This window comes from Saccopteryx bilineata, chromosome 4 (genome assembly GCF_036850765.1).
Source record: "Saccopteryx bilineata isolate mSacBil1 chromosome 4, mSacBil1_pri_phased_curated, whole genome shotgun sequence".
In the NCBI taxonomy this organism is placed as follows: domain Eukaryota; kingdom Metazoa; phylum Chordata; class Mammalia; order Chiroptera; family Emballonuridae; genus Saccopteryx; species Saccopteryx bilineata.
The window spans coordinates 158686936-158711903 of record NC_089493.1 but is presented as its reverse complement, the minus strand read 5'-3'; the positions used below and the strand labels follow the sequence as shown (position 1 = coordinate 158711903).

At 39.5% G+C, this 24968-nt stretch overlaps 1 protein-coding gene across 5 annotated transcripts in view; it reads right to left on the bottom strand.

Annotated features, from left to right (window-relative positions):
• The window catches only part of RNF130 (ring finger protein 130), a 154058-nt gene that overhangs the window by 116605 nt on the left and 12485 nt on the right, over positions 1-24968 (bottom strand). The gene's annotated exons all lie outside the window — the stretch shown is intronic.

Sequence of the window (24968 nt, the reverse complement as noted above, 5' to 3'; positions counted from 1 at the left end):
TATAACCGGTTAAAATGAAAGGGGAGAAACAATCCAGAAGGGGGAAAGAAGTCACCAAAGGTAAGTTTGAAGACTATGGCTCCACAGTGCCAGAGGCAGCAGGCCCCATACCTCCTGGAGTCAATTACTGCTGGCACTGTGTAGGCTCAGGAGGGAAGGGAACATAGCAAGCACAGAAGGGTAACACTGGAAGCAAATATATAAAAATATTAAATTAGCATTGATCAATTATAAAGTGTATAAAAAAGACAATACCACTGGGGAAATGTTTGCTTTCCACACACTCGTGAGAGTACACTGTTTAGTAAAAGAAATGAAATGTTTACGTTACATAAACTAAAATATAGAGATGCCACCAACTACAAAGAAATGTTACATCTATCATTTCCACTTAAATAATGTCTTTCTCCAAATCCTCTTATTATCATGGAGGGATCGTGATGAAAGCATATTTGCTACCAGAGAACTCCTAATACACAGTAAGTGGGAGATAAATGATTTCATAATTTGCCATGATACTGTTTACAACTATGACTCGCCTTTCCCTCAAACAGTTTCTGCACTATGAAATTTTAGTCCTTTCTCAAATTAAAACTTTAGTAATCAACTATTGAAAGACACAGTCAGGAATTGTGAAACTGAAATTGTGAAACAGACTGTTTACTTTAAGTGGTATCTGTTTCACTGATTATTATGCTGTTTTAAAATATAAGCATTTAGGTGATATGTTAGGACAGCTTGTCTTGAGAAAACTTCCAATAGGAAGCACAAACTCATTTTAACCCTAAAGAAAATGCAGAATCAAGAATATGTAAAGAGACTCATTTTTCTGTGACTTTCCTGACCTCCCTGTATTGCCTACATATAATATTTACAGGGTGGTAAAGAGGAAACAACAGTTAGGGACCAGCAAGACCTGGGGTGCAAATTCTCTAATTTTCAGTTTTTGCTTATTTATAAAAATTGAGATAAAGTCCTTACCTCACAAGAGTTATGGTATGTGAAAAAGTCTATAATAATGCCTCTATTCTTGGGTGCTTTCAACACATTCCTTTCCTTTTGTTTTATGGGTACCATCCTATCTTGTCCTAGTGATCCAGTCTGGTGCCATGGGGACTCTATGACAATGTTCATGAAATCTACCCAGACCTAGGCAGCACACCCCCTATGTTCCCTGCTCCCAATAGTTCTCTAGTCTCATCCTTTCTCCCTGTTGCTCTGACAGGATTACTGTTCCCTTAGACCAGTGGTAGTCAACCTGGTCCCTACCGCCCACTAGTGGGCATTCCAGCTTTCATGGTGGGCGGTAGCAGAGCAACCAAAGTATAAATAAAAAGATTCCCCCCCCCCCCCGAAGCTGGAAACGGGGAGGCAGTCAGACAGACTCCCACATGTGCCCGACCAGGATCCACCCGGCATGCCCACCAAGGGCAATGCTCTGCCCATTTGGGGTGTTGCTCTGTTGCAACCAGAGCCATTCTAGCGCCTGAGGCAGAGGCCATGGAGCCATCCTCAGCGCCTGGGCCAACTTTGCTCCAATGGAGCCTCGGCTGTGGGAGGGGAAGAGAGAGACAGAGAGGAAGGAGAGGGGGAGGGGTAGAGAAGCAGATGGGTGCTTCTCCTGTGTGCCCTGGCTGGGAACTGAAGCCAAGACTCCTGCAAACCAGGCCGACGCTCTACCACTGAGCCAACCGGCAAGGGCAAAAGATTTAACTATAGTAAGTTGTTTTACAAAGATTTATTCTGCCAAACTTAGTGAAAATCCGACATAAAGTACTTGGTAAGTAATTATTATTCTATGCTTTAACTTGCTGTAACTCTGCTTTATAAATTTTAGAAAGTAAAGTTACTTCCCTACTTTATAAATCACCATTACTGTGGAACCGGTGGGCGGTTAGAAAGTTTTACTACTAACAGAGATGCAAAAGTGGGCGGTAGGTATAAAAAGGTTGACTGACTACCCCTGCCTTAGAAGAGCAGCCATTCAGTAAAAGTCACAATATCTAAGGCTGAAAGACACAGGAAAGGATGCAGCCACAGAGTAAATCTATCTCTTAAAGGAATCCCCATCCACTAAGAACAGATTCTATAAACTGCATGATCCTAACAAATTTCAACAACAGACTGTATGAACAAAAAGAATGTCCCTGATCCCCCAAACCATCATTTGTAAAAGGTCTCTGAAAACATGTATCAGTAAGAACAGAATATGCAATGATACACAAGAATAAGATATTCAAGTTCCTGTTCAAAGAAGCAGTTTTCATTATCAGAAAAAGAACATAAAAGGTTTTCATTATCACTTAATATTGCAGTATGCTTGTTTTATCTATTTCTTTCTTTCTGTAATTAAAAAATAACTTGAACAATGAAAATATTAACAGCTAAAAAAAACCCCAAAAACGTCAAGAGAAATGACTATAGTGATAAAGTCGTACTACTTCAAAATTTAATGCGTTATTTGTACTTGAAGCAATTTATTAAAAGACAAAATACTTATATATTTATGAACCATAATATTTGTCAATAGCAATTTTGCTCAAATTAAAAACCATTTACCGTATTTTTCGCTCCAGAAAACACACCTGACCATAAGACACACCTAGGGTTTTAAGAAGGAAAATAAGAAAAAAAATATTCTGAACCAAATGGTGTGTTAAAATATTTAATAAAATACCTTATTTTTCGCTCCATAAGATGCACTGGCATTTCCCCCTCCACTTTGGGGTGGGGGGAAGTGCGTCTTATGGAGTGAAAAATATGGTACTTCTTTTTTTACCTGCCAAGTTCAGAAGAGGAATCACCTCTCCTGACTTCTTTGCACTTAGTCATGGTACCAGAAAAAACTTATTAAAAGTTATCATGAAAATGTGAAATTATAGATGATATAAAATACTGTACAATACCTTACAATATTGTTCATTATTAACTCAATAAAACTGAAAAATACTGTATTACAGGAAAACATTTCTTTCCTGTATGGCCTTTCCTACTGAGCCCCAAAATAGTATTAAGACTTTTATTTACTCCTTGACCAGAACCAAACAATTCTCAACAAGAACAATTATGGAATCCTCATCTCAATGAGCATTAACTTAGATATTCGAAACACACTAAGTACCACAGAGAAATACGACAGAACCACACATTTTGGTCTTGAATCCTCAAGAACCTCTAAATGTACTCAGGAGGCATGCCTGGCACAGAAATGACTATCAACAAGGCAGCAGAAAGTACTAACAAGAGTGCTTAAGACACTAAAAGGGAAAGAACAATAGGTAATCAAGGAACCTACATGGAATGTCGGAAAACTGCTCAAGCAGAAAGTAGGGGTACAGAAGTGAACAGCACAAGAGCACAGAAGATTAATCCTTTCTCTTAAACTCCTGTGGGCCCTGGCCAGTTGGCTCAGTAGATACGGTGTTGGCCTGGTGTATGGACATCCCAGGTTTGATTCCTGGTCAGGGCAACAAGAGAAGCAACCATCTGCTTTTCTACCCCATCCTCTCTCCCTCTTCTCCTCCCTCAGCCAGTGGCTTGATTGGCTAGAGCAGTGGTTGTCAACCTGCTCCCTACTGCCCACTAGTGGGTGCTCCAGTTTTCATGGTGGGTGGTAGCGGAGCAACCAAAGTATAAATAAAAAGATAGATTTAACTATAGTAAGTTGTTTTATAAAGATTTATTCTGCCAAACTTAGCGAAAATCCGACATAAAGTACTTAGTAAGTAATTATTATTATATGCTTTAACTTGCTGTAACTCTGCTTTATAAATTTTATAGTGTAAAGTTACTTCCCTACTTCATAAATCACCATTACTGTGGAACCAGTGGGCGGTTAGAAAATTTTACTACTAACAGAGATACAAAAGTGGGCGATAGTTATTAAAAGGTTGACTACCCCTGGGTTAGAGCGTCACCCCAGGTGCTGAGGACAGCTCAGTTGATTCTAGCATCAGCCCAAGATGGGGGTTCCAGGGTGGATAACAACTGGGGTGCATGCGGGAGTCTATCGACCCATCTCTCATTTAAAAAACAAAAAATAAAAAACTCTGGTGAAAATTGCCTGACCTGTGGTGACACAAGATAAAGTCTCAACCTGGAACACTGAGGTTGCCGGATGAAAGCCCTGGGCTAACCTGGTCAAGGCACATCTGGGAGTTGATGCTTCCTGCTCCCCCTCTTCTCTCTCAAAATGAATCAATAAAATCTTTAAAAAAAAAAAAAAACTCTTGCAAAAATCAAGTGAGGTCTGACCAGTGGTGGCACTGACGTCCCAGGTTCAAGACCCCAAGGTCCCTAGCTTGAGCGCGGGCTCACTGGCTTGAGTGTGGGATCATATCAATGATCCCATGGTTGCTGGCTTGAAGCCCAAGGTCGCTGGCTTGAGCAAGGTTTTTACTGGTTTGGTTGGAGACCCCAGGTCAAGGCACATATGAGAAGCAATCAATGAACAACTCAAGTGCTGCAACTATGAGTTGATGCTTCTCTCTCCCTTTCTATCACTCTCTCTCACAAAAAATGAAAATAAAAAAAGGAAAATCAAGTGAGGAGATATATGGCCAAAGTTATGACACTATACAAATTTAAGATAATCAAGTTCTGAAAAGAAGACCCCAACTATAATGGGAAAAGAGAAAGACTATTCTGGTATAAAAAATATGTACATATTTTAAAGGTTCTGTGAGTGAATAAGTAAAAAAATAAAATATCTCTTTTCCAATCCAGCAACCTGAAACTCTCCACGTTGGCTCATCTGACTTAAGACCTCATCTTTTCAAAATGCAAACATCCACCTTAATAAGTTTTGGCCACCACATTACTGTGTGGGTGAACCCTCAGTTCGCTGTGGTAAGAGTGACATGGGGCTGGGACATGTGACCGAAGGTCAGGACTTCTCCAGGCGCACAGTGCAGGTGCTCCAATGCATCTCTTGTTCTCAGAGCCCGTGTGTCTCTTTTCTCTGCCTGAAATGCCAATCCCAAGATTCCTCTGTCAACCACCTCCTAAGTTTCATGATACTGCTAATGTATCTACTCAGGACACCTTCCCAACCTCCCAAGGCTGAACTAGGTGCTGTTTTCATGTCTCCAAGCCACCCCAAGATCACAACCATCTTAGCATTCATTGTACTGTATTAGTAACTGGCTGTTTATTCTGAGTGAGGTCTCCTGGGTGTGAGATCTAGCATCTCCTCTAATATGTCTGAAACACAGTAGACACACAATATACCTGATGAAGGGAGAGAGAGAGAAGGATGACAGAGGGAGACTAAGCAAGAATGGATATAAAGAAAAACCTTGTGCCAAAGACCTGTTTCATGTGGCAGAAATGTTCTATCAGCTGTTTCCTACAAAAGAAGTAAAAATAAAAATAAGCCTAACTAGTTACCCTGCATTTAGATACAGTGGTTCCTCGTCTATCATGGGGGTGAGGTTCCAGAACTCCCCCCTGCAATGGGTGAATATCCACGAAGTAGCAACCTTATATTTATTTTATTATTTATATATATTTTAAGGCATTATAAACCCTCCCCACACTCTTCTAAACCTTTCCTACACTGTTAACCTTTCCCACACTCTTATAAACATTTCCTATGCTCTTAAACACTTTCCACACTCTTAAACATACGTAATTTTAACAGCATATATAAATACAATTCCATGTGGGTACTCACCAGTGAATATACTACAACTTGAACTATGAAGATGATGATGAATTAGCTGTGCAGTACTGATGATGATGAAGGTGACAACGATGAGATGTACTGCACTGCCAAGAAGAGCATGACAGCTCTTCTGAAGGCGCCACTTCATCACGTGGTGCAGTATCTAGATGTGCACTTTGTCTACTCATCTGCTGTATGCTATGTATTTTATTTTGATTTAATGTTTTAATTAATAATTTTATACTTTTACCATATCTCCCCATGTATAAGACCCTTTCCTTGAAAAATTTGGGATCTAAAAACTGGGTGCATATTATTATACAGTGGTTGTAGATTTTTTTTTAACTTGCATTTTCCACTTTTTCATGTGGATGAGGAGTTGTATGAATTTTATGATAAAATCTGAGTTCAATAACTTTATGTAGTACTTTCCCCCTCAAATTTTGAGCCTCAAAATTAAGATGTGTCTTATACATGGGAGTATCTTATACATAGGACAATATGGTATATTGTTTTCAATATTTTAGGTCAGTAAATGATTATTTTACCGCAAAAACAATTATAATATATAAAAATCCTTATATACTGCAAAATCCCACAATATAGCAAAAAATCCACGATACAAAATTAGACATATACACACTTTTAAAATCCACGATACAGTGAGACCATGAAAAGTGAACTGCAATATGGCGATGGGCAACTATATTTTCATTGTCAGGTATGTTCTGGTTGTTTTCCTATTTTTTAAAAATTGATTTTAGAGAAAGAGGAAGGGGGGAGAGAAGGGGGAGAGGAGGAGGAGGAGGAGGAGGAGGAAGAGAAAGAGGAGGGTGAAAGGGGGAGGGGGAGAGAAAGAAACATTGATTTGTTGTTCCACTTATTTCTGCATTCATTGTTTGATTCTTGTATATGCCCTGTCTGGGAATTGAACCTGCAACCTTGGTGCATCAGGATGACTCCACCGCTTTCCTACTTCTACACTAGATTATACATCTCTTTAATCTTTAGGTTTCCTGCTTCTACCTTGTCTTTCCTTATTTCCTGTTAAACTCTTACAATTCAAAGAAAAAAATACAATTCTTTCTTTTTGTTCCCAATTTCTTTTTTCTTTCTTTTTTTTTTTACAGAGGCAGAGATAGACAGGGACAGACAGACAGGAACGGAGAGAGATGAGAAGGATCAATCATCAGTTTCTCGTTGCACGTTGCGACTTCTTAGTTGTTCACTGATTACTTTCTCACATGTGCCTTGACCGTGGGCCTTCAGCAGACCGAGTAACCCCCTGCTGGAGCCAGCGACCTTGGGTCCAAGCTGGTGAACTGTTTGCTCAAGCCAGATGAGCCTGCGCTCAAGCTGGCGACCTCGGGGTCTCGAACCTGGGTCCTTCTGCATCCCAGTCCAACGCTCTATCCACTGTGCCACCACCTGGTCAGGCTTGTTCCCAATTTCTTAACGGACTTAAATGTCCACCTTTCATTCCTTCATCCACTCCCATAAATATAATTTATTATCTTACTATTTCTATACTTTAACTTAATTATTTCGTTTTATTACTTCATTATTTAGTCTTGTTGAAAATGTTTTATTCTTCCTTTTCTCTTTATTTTGTTAAGTTTACATGTACATTTCAATTTTTCTCTTAACCTTGTATCTACTTGATTTCTGTAATTGTTTTATCCTGTCCTCCCCCTACTCCCTGTGCCCAGCTCCAACCTGTTTCATTTTTCTTTTCTGGTAGGCCAGCAAAAATGATCTAGGCCTGTATGATTTCTCAGGAACCTTATATTTATATTAATGACCATTCTGTCTTTCTCTCAATTAAACCTGCTGGTCTCTTCCATTTTAAAAATGAAGAAAAGGAGCTGCAGGAGCGCGAGGGGAGGGAGGAAGGACCAGCTATTCAATCTTCCCAAGGTATGACCGTCCATCCCCAGACTATGGGGGCAGGGGGAGGTGTTTCTACTTTGAGGCATGCGCAGTAAAAGCCAAGAGGGCACCATAGAGGTCTGTCAGTCTAGCCTGGCAGCAAGATCTAATTGGTTAGGGGGAGAATTCAACAGAAGCCTAGGAAATATTAAGAAGCTGATTCAATAATGTGAAGAATGCCTCGTTCTCCCCCAGCCCAAGATATAACCCAGGTCTAACAAAGAAGCTCTCTTCCTCTCTTGTTTGGAAACACGCTCCCCTGTTCCTTCGTGCATTCTCCAAGCAGCCTAGGAGCTGCACAGGTCAGCCAGCTGCAAGAAGCCTGTGGACTTCAAGCATAGCGCCAAGATCGCAACTGAACCACACACTACGCTAGCCTGACGAAGACTAGTTGGACTGAATAATGATAGGATATTTGGACGCTAATCTTTAGTTGGGTCTGATGAAGACTAGGCTGGACTTTTTCCACAGTAGGACCAGCGGAGTTAAGACACTGGGAACATGTGGGCAGCCTTCCATTTCAACTCCAAATAAATCTTACCAGAAAGTCACATCCCCCCTTACGTGGGCATGCTTTCCTTAGGACTCTGTGGGAGAACACTGTGTTCACCGGCATCAGATCAATTCCTTTCCATTCAAAGCAGAAAGGGGTCTTGACCCTGATGAGCTAATTAGGCATTCTTGACTTCCCACTGGTTTACATGGAAGCATAGGAGGGTATCTATGTAGCCAGGTGCTTGGAAAGTCACTAATTTGTTTCCAGGCTGCTTTGCCCCACTTTTCAAGCAGGTCCATGCCATCACTTTGAGATCTGAAGTGAACTGTGCTATTTGAAACCACTGCCTCCAAAACAAAAACAAAAGGAGAAACAAAAACAAAATCTTTATTTAATTTTGGCATCTACAGATCACCTCTACATAGCCATATGCATTAAGTGACACCTACTTGAGCTCCAGCTCTGGGGGAAGAAAAGTAGACAGCCACACAGAAGAGCAGAGCTTAAATTACATTTGAAAGAGAAGATTTCTTTGTTTCCTGTGGGAAGTGAATAAGCTAGCATGTGACTCCAGTTGTTACTGGCAGCCATTTTATGACAAAGAAGAAACAATCACAGGATAAAGTTAAAGCTATGATGTCAAAGGGAGAGAATGAAAGGAACAAGATCCCTGGTAACATGGCTGAATGCTGAATCCCTGAACCCTGAAAGCAGCCCCACTTCAGAGCTTCTAGTCCTGCGATAGGACACATGTCATTCTGTGCAAGCCATCTGTGCAGGGATTTGTCACCTGGAGTTATTTGTGCTACTTGTGGCATCAGGCAGCAATGGTGGAGATGGGGCTTTATCCCTTGTCAAGTGGCTCTCTTATTCCACCAGGATCCACACTTGGTAACTCAGGCCTATCAAGAAGGTCAAACTTAAGGAGAAAGCTTCCTTGCAAAAGTCCTTTGGCACTGGGAGGCAGCTGAAACGCCAATCCTTTCCCTCCTACCCTCACTCAAGTGACGTGATAGCTCTTCAGGACAGAAGGGTTTCCCTTGAAGAGTAACATCTAGAGCAGTGGTAGTCAACCTGGTCCCTATTGCCCACTAGTAGGCGTTCTAGCTTTCATGTGGGTGGTAGCACAGCAACCAAAGTATAAATAAAAAGATAGATTTAACTATAGTAAGTTGTTTTATCAAGATTTATTCTGCCAAACTTAGTGAAAATCCAACACAAAGTACTTGGTAAGTTATTATATGCTTTAACTTGCTGTAACTCTGCTTTATAAATTTTATAGTGTAAATTACTTCCCTACTTTATAAATCACCATTACTGTGTAACCGGTGGGCAGTTAGAAAATTTTACTACTAACAGAGATACAAAAGTGGGCAATAGGTATAAAAAGGTTGACTACCCCTGATCTAGAGCAGGAGTCCCCAAACTTTTTACACAGGGGGCAAGTTCACTGTCCCTCAGACTGTTGGAGGGCCGGACTATAAAAAAAACTATGAACAAATCCCTATGCACACTGCACATATCTTATTTTAAAGTAAAAAAACAAAACGGGAACAAATACAATATTTAAAATAAAAAACAAGTAAATTTAAATCAAGAAACTGACCAGTATTTCTTCTTTTTTAATAATTTTATTTTTTTAATGGGGCAACATCAATAAATCAGGATACATATATTCAAAGATAACAAGTCCAGATTATCTTGTCGTTCAATTATGTTGCATACCCATCACCCAGAGTCAGATTGTCCTCTGTCACCTTCTATCTAGTTTTCTTTGTGCCCCTCCCCCTCCCCCTTTCCCTCTCCCTTCCCTCCCCCCCCTCCGTAACCACCACACTCTTATCAATGTCTCTTAGTTTCACTTTTATGTCCCACCTACGTATGGAATAATGCAGTTCCTGGTTTTTTTCTGATTTACTTATTTCGCTTCGTATCATGTTATCAAGATCCCACCATTTTGCTGTAAATGATCCGATGTCATCATTTCTTATGGCTGAGTAGTATTCCATAGTGTATATGTGCCACATCTTCTTTATCCAGTCATCTATTGAAGGGCTTTTTGGTTGTTTCCATGTCCTGGCCACTGTGAACAATGCTGCAATAAACATGGGGCTGCATGTGTCTTTACGTATCAATGTTTCTGAGTTTTGGGGGTATATACCCAGTAGAGGGATTGCTGGGTCATAAGGTAGTTCTATTTTCAGTTTTTTGAGGAACCACCATACTTTCTTCCATAATGGTTGTACTACTTTAAATTCCCACCAACAGTGGATGAGGGTTCCTTTTTCTCCACAGCCTCTCCAACATTTGCTATTACCTGTCTTGCTAATAATAGCTAATCGAACAGGTGTGAGGTGGTATCTCATTGCCGTTTTGATTTGCATTTCTCTAATAGCTAAAGAAGATGAGCATCTTTTCATATATCTGTTGGCTATTTGTATTTCTTCCTGGGAGAAGTGTCTGCTCATATCCTCTTCCCATTTTTTTATTGGATTGTTTGTTTGTTTGTTTGTTTGTTGTTGAGTTTTATGAGTTCTTTGTATATTTTGGATATTAGGCCCTTATCTGAGCTGTTGTTTGAAAATATCATTTCCCATTTAGTTGGCTTTCTGTTTATTTTGTTATCAGTTTCTCTTGCTGAGCAAAAACTTCTTAGTCTGATGTAGTCCCATTCATTAATTTTTGCCTTCACTTCTCTTGCCTTTGGAGTCAAATTCATAAAATGCTCTTTAAAACCCAGGTCCATGAGTTGAGTACCTATGTTTTCTTCTATGTACTTAATTGTTTCAGGTCTTATGTTTAGATCTTTGATCCATTTTGAGTTAATTTTAGTACAGGGGGACAAACTAGTCGTTTCATTCTTTTGCATGTGGCTTTCCAGTTTTCCCAGCACCATTTATTGAAGAGGCTTTCTTTTCTCCATTGTGTGTTGTTGGCCCCTTTATCAAAAATTATTTGACTATATATATGTGGTTTTATTTCTGGACTTTCTATTCTGTTCCATTGGTCTGAGTGACTATTTTTCTGCCAATACCATGCTGTTTTGATTGTCGTGGCCCTATAATAGAGTTTGAAGTCAGGTATTGTAATGCCCCCAGCTTCATTCTTTTTCTTTAGGATTGCTTTGGCTATTCGGGGTTTTTATAGTTCCATATAAATCTGATGATTTTTTGCTCTATTTCTTTAAAAAATGTCATTGGAAGTTTGATGGGAATTGCATTAAATTTGTATATTGCTTTGGGTAATACAGCCATCTTGATTATATTTATTCTTCCTAGCCAAGAACAAGGTATATTCTTCCATCTCATTATATCTTTTTCGATTTCCCTTAACAATGGTTTATAGTTTTCATTATATAAGTCCTTTACATTCTTTGTTATGTTTATTCCTAAGTATTTTATTTTTTTTTGTTGCAATCGTGAAGGGGATTATTCTTTTGAGTTCGTTCTCAATTATTTCATTGTTGGCATATAGAAAAGCTATTGACTTCTGTATGTTAATTTTGTATCCTGCGACCTTACTGTATTGGCTTATTGTTTCTAGTAGTCTTTTTGTGGATTCTTTGGGGTTTTCGATGTATAGGATCATATCATCTGCAAAAAGTGATACCTTTACTTCTTCTTTTCCGATATGGATGCCTTTTATTTCTTTGTCTTGTCTGATTGTTCTGGCTAGAACCTCTAGTACCACATTAAATAAGAGTGGAGAGAGTGGACAACCCTGTCTTGTTCCTGATTTAAGGGGGAAAGCCTTCAGTTTAGTGCCATTTAATATGATGGTAGCTGATGGTTTATCATATATGGCCTTTATCATGTTGAGATATTTTCCTTCTATACCCATTTTGTTGAGAGTCTTAAACATAAAATTGTGTTGTATTTTATCAAAAGCCTTTTCTGCATCTATTGATAAGATCATGTGGTTTTTGTTCTTTGTTTTGTTGATATGGTGTATTACGTTAACCGTTTTACGTATGTTGAACCATCCTTGAGATTCTGGGATGAATCCCACTTGATCATGATGTATTATTTTTTTAATATGTTGTTGTATTCGGTTTGCTAGTATTTTGTTTAGTATTTTAGCATCTGTATTCATTAGAGATATTGCTCTGTAGTTTTCTTTTTTTGTGCCATCCTTGCCTGGTTTTGGTATGAGGGTTATGTTGGCCTTATAAAATGTGTTTGGAAGTATTGCTTCTTCTTCAATTTTTTGGAAGACTTTGAGTAGAATAGGAACCAAGTCTTCTTTGAATGTTTGGTAAAATTCGCTGGTATAGCCGTCAGGGCCTGGACTTTTATTTTTGGGGAGGTTTTTAATGGTTTTTTCTATTTCTTCCCTACTAATTTGTCTGTTTAGGCTTTCTGCTTCTTCTTGACTCAGTCTAGGAAGGTTGTATTGTTCTAGGAATTGATCCATTTCTTCTAGGTTGTTGAATTTAGTGGCATAAAGTTTTTCATAGTATTCTACAATAATTCTTTGTATATCTACAGTGTCCGTGGTGATTTCTCCTCTTTCATTTTGGATTTTGTTTATATGAGTTCTTTCTCTTTTTTCCTTGGTAAGTCTTGCCAAGGGTTTGTCAATTTTGTTGATCTTTTCAAAGGACCAGCTCCTTGTTCTATTAATTTTTTCTATAGTTTTTCTGTTCTCTAATTCATTTATTTCTGCTCTGATTTTTATTATCTCCTTTCTTCGGCTGGTTTTGGGTTGTCTTTGTTCTTCTTTTTCTAGTTCCTTAAGGTGTGAAGTTAAGTGGTTCACTCTCTCGTTTGTTCATATAGGCCTGAAGTGATATGAACTTCCCTCTTATCACTGCTTTTGCTGCATCCCATAGATTCTGATATGTCATATTGTCATTTTCATTAGTCTGTATATATCTTTTGATCTCTGCACTTATTTCTTCTTTGACTCATTCATTTTTTAAAAGTATGTTGTTTAGTTTCCACATTTTTGTGGGGGTTTTTTCCTCTTTTTTGCAGTTGAATTCTAGTTTCAAGGCTTTATGATCAGAAAATATGCTTGGTACAACTTTGATTTTTCTGAATTTGCTAATGTTTTTGTGGCCCAACATATGGTCAATTCTTGAGAATGAACCATGTACACTGGAGAAAAATGTATACTCAGTCACTTTGGGATGAAATGTCCTGTAGATGTCTATCATATCCAGGTGCTCTAGTGTTTTGTTTAAGGCCACTATGTCTTTGTTGATTCTCTGTTTGGATGACCGATCTAGAGCCGTCAGCGGTGTATTGAGGTCTCCAAGTATGATTGTATTTTTGACTGACCAGTATTTCAATGGGAACTATGGGCCTGCTTTTGGCTAATGAGATGGTCAATGTGCTCCTTTCATTGACCACCAGTGAAAGAGGTGCCCCTTCCAGAAGTGCAGCGGGGCCGGATAAATGGTCTCAGGGGGCCACATGTGGCCCGCGGGCCGTAGTTTGGGGACCCCTGATCTAGAGCAAGGTTCACAAAAGGGCTCTGTGGGTAGAACCTAGGAGGTCAGTGAAATTTTGAGGAGGGGAAACATTCTTTATTTTCACACAATTAAACTTATTGAAATCTAGCATTTTCTTCATCTATGAATATAGACAGCAAAGCATCCATAACTCTTTATTTAAGCAATAGCAATTACATTACTACAGATATTGCAAACCACTGGTAATTGAAGTTATTAGACCCACAGCCAAGGCTTGTTAATTGTGTTAACAAAGAAGCATATACTGATACATTACTAAGTCACAAATATTTTATATACATTGATACTGTGTTTCAGTAAACTTGGTTTCCTTTCATCCTACTTACTTTTTGTACTTATCACTATCCTGAGAAGCATCCCATAGGTTTCTTATTCACTAGGCTGCAAAAGAAATCATAATTGCAATTTTTGGTCTATCTGTATTATTTGTGTGATACATTTGGCTCCATTTCTACTACTTTACTTTGTTCTCATTTACCCTTTTATTTCTAAGCTTCTTTACACATTCCTCCTTCCTTCTTTGTTTCTGAAAGTACTGATCAAATTTTTATCCTCCCCCTTTTCTTTCATCTATGTATTCAAGTTCTAATTTTTAGTGCTTACGCTTAAAATATTAACCTGTATACCTGATGAAAAGTTTACATTTAACCAATATTTCTATTCTCTTCCTGGCTCTTAAAATATGTAGTAGTTTCATAGGGCTGCCATAACAAAATTCTACAAACCTGAGAGCTTAAACAACAGAAATGTACTCCCTCACAGTCCTGAAGGCCAGAAGTCTGAGAGCAAGGTGTGGGTAGGGCCATATTCCCTTTGAAAGCCCCTGTGGCAAATCCTTCCTTGCCTCCTACAGCTTCTGGTAGCTCCAGGCTTGTGGCTGTATCACTCCAACCCCTGCCTCTGTCTTCACATGGCCTTCTCTTCTATCTTCACTTCTGTCTTGTATAAAGACACTTATCACAGGATTCAGGGTTTACCTGGGTAATCTAAGATGATCTCATCTCAAAATCTTACTTTAATTACCTCTGCAAAGACCTTTTGCCCAAGTAAGGTTTTCACATTCACAAATTCTGGGAATTAGGACTAGGACATGGACATGTCCTCTGGGAGGCCACCATTCTGCCTGCTACTAAGACAACCCCAATTATCACCTTTCTTCTCATTTCCAGTATTCAGTTCCACCTTGCTTTAATTATCTCTTCCCTAACATTTAATGTTTCATACGGTCAGTGATTGTTAAACTTTACCTACGGATGCTTGTCAGTCCTTATACTAGTCAGGATTCTTCACAGTTCTCCAGAGAAAGAGACCAATAAAGTGTGCGTGTAAAAGATATTATAATGAATTGGCTCTTATGACTATAGAGGTCCCAAGATCTGCAGGGTAATTCAGCAAGATGGAGAGTTGATGGTACAGTTCTAATCCAAAGGCTGGCAGGCTAGAAACCCAAGAAAAGTCAATGTTTCAGTTTGAGTCCAAAGGCAGGAAAAAAACCCAGTGTCCTACTTTGAAGGCAGTCAGGCAAGAGGAATTAATTCTCTTACTGATAGGAGAATCAAGATCTTTTGTTTACAGTATGAGGCCTTTGACTAGTTAGGTAAGGCCTACCCACACTGGGCAGGGTAACCTGCTTAAAATGCTGTATTCAGTCTAACAATTTTTTTATTTTTCTCTAAGATTTTATTTATTCATTTTAGAGAGGAGAGAGAGGGAGAAAAAGAGAGAGAAAGAAGGGGGAGGAGCCTGACCAGGCGGTGGCGCAGTGGATAGAGCATTGGACTGGGATGTTGAAGGACCCAGGTTCGAGACTCCGAGGTCGCCAGCTTGAGCATGGGCTCATCTGGCTTGAGCAAAAACTCACCAGCTTGGACCCAGGGTCGCTGGCTCCAGAAGGGGTTACTTGGTCTGCTGAAGACCCGCAGTCAAGGCACGTATGAGAAAGCAATCAATGAACAACTAAGAAATCGCAACGCGCAACGAAAAACTAATGATTGATGCTTCTCATCTGTCTCCATTCCTGTCTGTCTGTCCCTGTCTATCCCTCTGACTCTCTCTCTGTCTCTGTAAAAATAAAAAAATAAAAAATTAAAAAAAAAAAAAAAGAAGGGGGAGGAGCAGGAAACATCAATTCCCATATGTGCCTTAGACCAGGCAAACCCAGGGTTTTGAACCGGTGACCTCAGCATTCTAGGTCGACGTTTTATCCACTGCGCCACCATAGGTCAGGCCAGTCTAACAATTTTAATGTTACTTTCATCCAAAAGAAGATCACAGAAATACCAAAAATAATGTTTAACCAACTACCTCTATTTTGAGGCCCATTCAAGGTGATACATAAAATTAACCATCATAGTTATTTATCACATCTCACTTTTCCTTCTGCATTTCATTTTCTTCTTCCTTATTCTACATCTTTTCAGTTCTTCCAAAGAGGATCTGTTAAGGGTAAATTCACCTTTTATGGTAAACTTGGTTTGTTTGTTTTTTTACATCTGAAATTATCTTTTATTCGTCCTCATTCTTGAATGATAGCTTAATCAGGTAAAAAATTCTGGATTACTTTTCTTTTAGCACTTTAAAGATATTATTCCATTGTCTTCTGCTTATGTTGAAAAGAGGCTGGACAAACATTTTAATTGCATGGGCTCTCAAATATTATTATATCTACTTTAAAATTCTAAATCTAGTATTTTTAAAAAGTAAAATAAATGTGTTTTAAAATTTTTCTAATTGGTATTTTTACTTCTTTATATTCATTTGTACAATAAATTACCTCCCTTTCATACAGAATTTTTAAGAAGAAGGCAATAATGAAATATCTTCTGTACACCTAGAGTGCAGAATCTATCAATCAACATTGGAAGAAGAGCCATACATAGCTGAATTGTCAGCAAGTTTAACTGTCAATAGCTCTCCATTATCATTTGTCTTCTATATTTAGTTACTGTATATCTCAAATGGATTTTGATTATTTTTCACATCCTTAGATCTTAAACATATCTGCTGAATGTTCTCCATTACATAATAAAAAGCATCTGGAGTAATTTAAAATGATGGCTGATACAAATCACTTTATCTCATCATATTTAAAAATAATTTCTAGCCCTGGCCAGTTGGCTCAGCGGTAGAGTGTCAGCCTGGCATGCAGGAGTCCTGGGTTCAAATTCCTGGCCAGGGCACACAGGAGAAGCGCCCATCTGCTTCTCCACCTTTCCCCCTCTCCTTCCTCTCTGTCTCTCTCTTCCCCTCCCGCAGCCGAGGCTCCATTGGAGCAAAGATGGCTCAGGCGCTGAGAATGGCTCTGTGGCCTCTGCCTCAGGCGCTAGAATGGCTCTGAATGCAACAGAGCGAAGCCCCAGAGGGGCAGAGCATCGCCCCCTGGTAGGCATGCCAGGTGGCTGCTGGTCGGGCGCATGCGGGAGTCTGTCTGACTGCCTCCCTGTTTCCAGCTTCGGAAAAATGAAAAATAATAATAATAATAATAATTTCTATTGCCTGACCAGGAGGTGGTGCAGTGGATAGGAACGTTGGACTGGGATGTGGAGGATCCAGGTTCAAGACCCCAAGGTCGCCAGCTTGAGCCCAAGGTCGCTGGCTCGAGCAAGGGGTCACTCGGTCTGCTGCCCCCCCCCGTACCCCCCCATCAAGGCACATATGAGAAATCAATCAATGAACAACTAAGGAGCCACAATGAAGAATTGATGTTTCTCATCTCTCTCCAATCCTGTTTGTCCCTCTCTCTGACTCTCTCTGTCTCTGCCAAAATAATAATTTATATTACAACGGATACAACAAATAGGCGAGTCAAAAGTAAGGTTTACAGTTATGAGTACATGAAACAATTTATTCTTGTATTATTAATTATGGTATTAATGTCTATACAAACAACTGTAAACCTACTTTTGCCCCATCAAGTGCTTCATGCAAATCAAAATAACTAAAAATCACAGCTAGGTCTTTGTACAAACATGCTATCATAGTACATCATAAGTGTTAATCATTTAATTCATATCACATCTCACTCCATAACAGCATTAAATATCAACTCTTTCTGAGGTTCTCTTTTCTACTGGCCTATCCATCACGTTTTCCTCACACATCTCAGACTATTCTTTCTCTATTCTTTTTTTAAATTAAAAAAAAATTATTCATTTTTTAGAGAGGAGAGAGAGAGAAGGGAGAGAAAAGGGGGGAGGAGCAGGAAGCATCAACTCCTATATGTGCCTTGACCAGGCAAGCCTAGGGGTTCAAACTTGCAACCTCAGCGTTCCAGGTCAACGCTTTATCCATTGTGCCACCACAGACCAGGCCTTGGACTATTCTTTCTCATTTTTCGATTACTAGCCTCTTATGCTGGAGGTGTTTGCAAGGTTCTGCCCTAGGCCCTCTTTTCTCAGTGGACAATCTCATTCAGTCCGACAGCTTCACTTTTCACCTCTATGGAGATAATGTCTAAATCTAAATCTCTTTCTTGAGCTTTAGTCTTTATTTCAACTGCTTGCCAGGCATTTCTCCATGAATAGGGAGTATCTTAAATTCACTACTCTTCTCCCCTGAATGTGATTGTTCCAAGTGGAATTCCTTAGTGACAGCATGCTCATCTATCTAGACTGAAATCCCTGTTGAAAAACAAGGACATGGCTATGAAGAGGTCCAGCGCATTCAATAGTGTTCAGTGTTCACGGCTGCCAATAAGAGCCCATCAACACAGAACAAAGCCACTGACAATAACTCAACATTGTTGATACATAGAAGTAAGAACACCATCAAGGACCGAGAGGAACATCAAAACATTACAGGTATAATTAACAAATATATGTAAATAAACTGATGATCTGATGTATCTACAAACTATGAAATGATTACATAATCAAGTTAAGTAACACCTCACCTCACAAAGTTACTTTTTTTTCTTTTTTGTGGTAAGAACACTTTAGATCTACTCTCTCAGAAAATTTCAAGTACCTAATACAGTATTATGAATTATATAGTCACCACGCTGTACATAAAATCCCCAGAACTTACTTATTTTATAGTTACAAAGTTTGTAACTCTGGAAGGCATTTTAAATTATTTGGCAGAAAAGTAACAGATGTTAGAACACTCCCATTTTGTTCTATTTATCACTTCTTTCTTCTGGTACTAGTACTTCTAGTACTAATGACTGACATGATGACAATGTTGATATAGACTGGGATATCTGGAACATAATTTCAAATATAAGAATGACAGATTCACCTGACCAGGTGGTGACGCAGAGGGCCCAGGTTCGAAACTCCAAGGTTGCCGGCTTGAGCTCAGGCTCATCTGGTTTGAGCAAGGCTCACCAGCTTTGAGCCCAGGGTCACTGGCTTGAGCAAGGGGTCTCTCAATCTGCTGTACCCCCCCCCCCCAAGCCAAGGTACCTATGAGAAAGCAATCAATGAGCAACTAAGGTGCTGCAACGAAGAACTGATGCCTCTCATCTCTCTCCCTTCCAGTCTATCTGTCCCTCTCTCTCTCTCTGTCATAAAAAAAAAAGGAAAAAGAAGAAGAAAAAAGAATGACAGATTCAACAATACATTGAAAGGACCATACACCATGAACAAGTGGATTTATTCCAGGGTAGATTTATTCCAGGGATGAAAGAATCGTTTGAAATCTGCAAATCAATATGATACATCCCATTAAGAAATTGAAGGATAAAAATCATACAATTATATCAATAGATGCAGAAAAAACATTTGACAAGATTCAACATAATTATGATTAAAAAAAGAACCAAACTCTCAACAAAGTAGGTATAGAGGGACCATAATATCAAAATCAACTCTTATTTAACATAGTACTGGAAGTCCTAGCCACAGCAATTAGGCAAGACAAAGATATCAATAGATGCAGAAAAAACATTTGACAAAATTCAACATGATTATGATTAAAAGAAGAACCAAACTCTCAACAAAGTGGGTATAAAGGGACCATAATATCAAAATTAGCTCTTATTTAACACAATACTGGAAGTCCTAGCCACAGCAATTAGGCAAGACAAAGAAGCAAAAGACATCCAAATCTAAAAGTAAGTAAAACTGCCTCTATTTGTAGATGATATGATACAGAAAATTCTAAAGACTACCAAAAAACTGTTATAATAAATTGATTCAGTAAAGCTGCAGGATACAAAATCAATATGCAAACATGTTACATTTCTAAACACTAATAACTATCAGAAAGAGAAATTAAGAAAATAACCAACAATTGCATCAAAAAAAAAAATACCCTGAAATAAATTTCATCAAGGACATGAAAAAACCTGTACACTGAAAACTACAAGACATCAATGAAAGAAACTGAGGATGAAACTGTAAGGTCTGGTGGATAATGGGGAAAGGTCAGGCCTGGGAACTTTGGCTAGGACCACCCACAACCAAGCGTGCCAAAAGAAACTTCCCAGGAGTACTTGGGGAAAAAAAGCGACCTCCATCAGCCAGTGAGATTTCACCATGTCATATTAGCTCGACCACCCTGGGGACCCTTTAAATATCTCTCACAGGGGTCACCCCTTGCAACTTCCTTGGCCTCCATATTTCCTCATGCCAGGGAACCTCATCAGCAGGAAGAGCTCTGTACTCAATAAAGCCTTTTATTATTCCACACTTCGTGGCTCCGGCCCCTTCCTTCTTTCTTGGAGGGGGAAATACCTTACAGAAACAAATACAGTAGATAAAAATGGGCCCAATATCTTTTTTTTTTTTTTTTTAAGCTGGAAACGGGGAGAGACAGACAGACTCCCGCATGTGCCTGACGGGGATACACCCGGCACGCCCACCAGGGGGCGAAGCTCTGCCCACCAGGGGGCGATGCTCTGCCCCTCCAGGGCGTCACTCTGCCCTGACCAGAGCCACTCTAGCGCCTGGGGCAGAGGCCAAGGAGCCATCCCCAGCGCCCGGGGCCATCTTTGCTCCAATGGAGCCTTGGCTGCGTGAGGGGAAGAGAGAGACAGAAAGGAAGGAGGGGGGGGGGGGTGGAGAAGCAAATGGGCGCTTCTCCTATGTGCCCTGGCCGGGAATCGAACCCAGGTCCCCCGCACGCCAGGCCGACGCTCTACCGCTGAGCCAACCGGCCAGGGCCTGGGCCCAATATCTTATACCACACAAAAATTAACTCAAAATAGATTGTGAAACCTGGAACCATAAAACTCCTAGACAAATACAAAGGCAGTAAACTCTTTGGTGTTGGAAATAATTTTTTGGATTTGACAATAAAAGCTAAAATACATAAGTAGGACTACATCACGCTAAAAAGCTTCTGCCCAGCAAAGGATGCAAGCAACAAAATGAAAAGGCTACCTAAGGAATGGAAGAAAATATTTGCAATTCTGATAAGGGGTTAATACTCAAAATATGAAAAGAACTTAGACAAGTCAACAGAAAAAACATCTTAGGGTCCATGTTTTATGCAAATTTCTATTCACAGTTTCCTACCATTTCTTACATTTCACAGGTCTGAGCTAAGTGCGTATATTGTCGTTATCTCTTGAATATCTGAGTTAAAAGAAATATCTCACTCTCCACAGACACACACACACACACACAAAGGTAGGCAGAATGTAGCTCACACTAAGAGAAGTATTTGTCCACAGATTGAGCTAAACTGCTGAGGAAGGAGATAGGAGATCATGAAAATAAAATCATGAAATTAAATCCTTATAAAGGACAATTAGAAAAAAAATGTGTGGGAGAGAACTCACATGAAAACATGAGAATAGGAGGTTTAAAGTTTTCATAAGCTGAGATGTCCATAAACCAAAAATATAGTAAGAAAACCCTTTAATGTTTACCTTAAAAATACAAAATAATCAATGAGGCTTGTTGAAGTAGATCTCAATGATGGAAAGATATATTCTTCTGAAGAAGCTACTATTCAGAGGGGAAAAAGTAGAAGCAGATATTTTATATCAAGATAGTGTGTGTCATCCAAGTGAAAAGAATAACTAAACAATATACCTGGGATATAAAAATGAGATTTTGATGGGAGCAATAACCAAGGTCAATTTACCAAATGAAATAAATATGGAAGTTCTTAACAAATCACAAAACAGGTACACATGGTAGAGCACTGGCAGGGACTCCAATTATCTACAGAACTGTAGAAATCAATCAGCTTAAAGCAGTGAGTCTAACAAGATCCTGATCTGCTTTACCATTCATTTCACCTCCCACAGGGCAATGGCCAAGGGTAACCAGGGTAAATGCTACCCTGAACCTAACAGAGACCCAGCATGTGAAGTCACCAAATACTTGGAAGAAAGCAACCTATCATTTTAGTTTTGCAAATCCCAGGGCAAAGCAGGCTGGATAATTACAAATCATCTTGATGGGAAACTACATAAGAAACCAGCTAGAATGCATAAGATAAATTAAACATTAAGGAAGACATCCAAAAGCTGTAAAGACAAATTTAGGATAACAGCACAGACTTAAATCTTTTTTTTTCAAAACTAAAAAACTGAAAAAGAGATTAAGATTAAGATTGCCAGTAATGACAAGAACAAGCAAAGGGGCTTTGCTTCTTTCATACCCTTTCCAAAAGATTATTTTTCTTTTTAGTTTTTTTTCAGAGCCAGAATAGGAAATACATCTGCTCAGGTCCCCCAAACAATGGATGAAAACATTCTCAAAACCTCTTTTGCTTTTCCTTTCTCTATCAAGGAGAATAACCTGAGAACTGAGGCAACCAGAGCAAAGTTAAAGGACATAAAAAATGGGTGTAAGAAAGCAAATACATTATTAGGATAGGTTTCTGTTACATGCTCTCTCTTTGCAGTAAAACAACTGTTTACAACTTGTGCATTCATTCTGGTTTCTTCAAGTAATCTCTCATCCCATTAAGATAATTTGTAACTACCCAGCTCTCTTGGTCCTGGGATTTGCAAATATAATGATATATTTGTTTTCTTCCAAATTTCTAGTCACTTTGTTTTAGATTAGCAAATGCAAAGTATAAATTCCAGTCTTCAGCACATAATCCTCCTCAGCAGTGCCAGAGGGCTAATCACTTAACTTTTAAAACAATACGTATTCCTTTAGCCTCCTCCATCTCCCTCTCAGTCTTCTTGGCTCTCCAGTGTACCCTGCACCCTTTGAAAAGACCCACTTTGACTCATTTAATTTTCTTGGCACCTCTTTCACTTCTGGATCTCAGTTCTATTTTATTGATTTACTGATGTCTACGCCAGTACCACACTGTCCTGGAGCAAATTTTTAAATCAGGAAACACGAGCCCTCTATTTTTGCTCTTTTATGATTGTTTTGACTATTCTTGACCCACATGAATTTTAGGATCAGCTTATCAACCTCTGCAAAAATAACCCAGCTCATTATTTTCTTAGGATTGTGCAGGTCAATTTGGGAAATACTACCATCTTAACACTTTTAAGTCTTTGGATCCATGAACATGGTATATGTCCTTCCATTTATTTAGATATTCTTTAATTTCTTGAGACATTTTGTAGTCTTCAGTGACAATGCCATTGTAAATGGTGTTTTAAATTTTAGTTTCTAATATTTTGTTCCTGCCATTTAGAAGTACAACTAACATTTTAATTTTTTTGGCATGTGTGATTTTGTATCAAGTGACCTTTCTAAATTTACTTGAATTTTTAAAAAATCACTTAGGCAATAAGCTTTATTGACATTTATTATGGATTAACACTGGCTGCTTTCCTCAAGCCATGTCAGATGGCTGTGTGTCTCCTATACTATTTGAGGTGTCCCGAAGAAAGAGTGAAATTCCACAAATGTAAAGGGGATGGCAGAGACTCCCTCATATGTATTTGTTTTCAGTTTATTGCAAAATAGCATATACCCAGTCACATGGATTTACAGATGAGACCAACTACTTTTTTTTTTAAGTGAGAGGCAAGGAGGGAGGAAGGCAGGGAGAAAGACTCCGCATGCACCTGACTGGATATCCACTCAGCAAGCCCCCTACGAGGCTGCTGCTCCTCCGCTGCTCCTAATAGAGCTATTTCAGTGCCTGAGGCGGAGGCCATGGAGCCATCCTCAGCACCGGAGGCCAAACCGCTTGAACCTTTCGATCCATGGCTGCAGGAGTGGAAGAGGAGTGGGAGGGGTGGAGAAGCAGATGGTCACATCTCCTGTGTGCCCTGACTGGGAATTGAACCTAGGACTTCCACACTCCAGGCTGACACTACCACTGAGCAAACTGGCCAGGGCCAAGACTACATACATACTTTTAACTAACTTGTTCCTTATTAAACAAATGTTTTTTAAAAATCCCTGCAACATAAAACAAAAAGAAACGGGCAAAGCTAACATTTCTACTCCTGTACAGGCTCTTTTTAGCTAAAATAAAAGGTTTAAAACAAACAAACAACTAATCAGATTGGAAAAGCAAAAAAAAAAAAAAAAAAAAAGAAATTAATATGAAGACTATTAGAAATACAGATTTATTAAGCTGTCATTAACTATTTTTTTGTGTGTGACAGAGACAGAGAAAGACGGAGAGAGAGACAGATAGGGAAGAGAGACAGAAAGGGAGAGATACGAGAAGCATCAATTCTTTGTTGCAGCACCTTAGTTGTTTATTGATTGCTTTCTCATATGTGCCTTGCCTGGGGGCTACAGCAGACTGAGTGACCCCTTGCTCAAGCCAGCGACCCTGGGCTCAAGCTGGTGAGCTTTTGCTCAAACCAGATGAGCTCGCGCTCAAGCTGGCAACCTCAGGGTTTCGAACCTAGGTCCTCCACGTCCCAGTCCGACACTCTTATCCAGTGTGCCACCGCCTGGTCAGGCTGTCATTAACTATTAACCTAAGTACTGGACCTTAAGATATTATATCAAAGAAAATGAACAGCATGGTATATAACATTTTTTAGTATAATGCATATATGGAGGACAAGTACACGCATAAAACAAAAATGTTTGTGTCCCAGTACTACAGGGAATGGGTTAGAGGGGCAACAATATATACACACAGAAGCCAGTGAGGAAGCCACAGTTTAGGTCAGAGATTAAAGAAGGTTGCAATAGATGTGGAGAGAAACATTTTAGAGGTTTGGACACATTTTAGAGGTATTTAGGAGTTTGGATCAACAAGACTTGGTCATTAGCTATGAGGTGGGGTGGGGCTCTAAAGTAGAGGTCTCACCTGACCAGGTGGTGGTGCAGGGGACAAGAGCATCAGACTGGAACACAGAGGACCCAGGTTTGAAACCGCGAGGTCACCAGCTTGTGTGGGCTCATCTGATTTGAGCAAGACTCACCAGCTTGAGCCCAGGGTCGCTGGCTTGAGCAAGGGGTCACTCGGTCTGCCGTAGCCCCCGGTCAAAGCACATATGAAAAAGCAATCAATGAGAAACTAACGTGCCACAACAAAGAACTGATGCTTCTCATCTCTCTCCC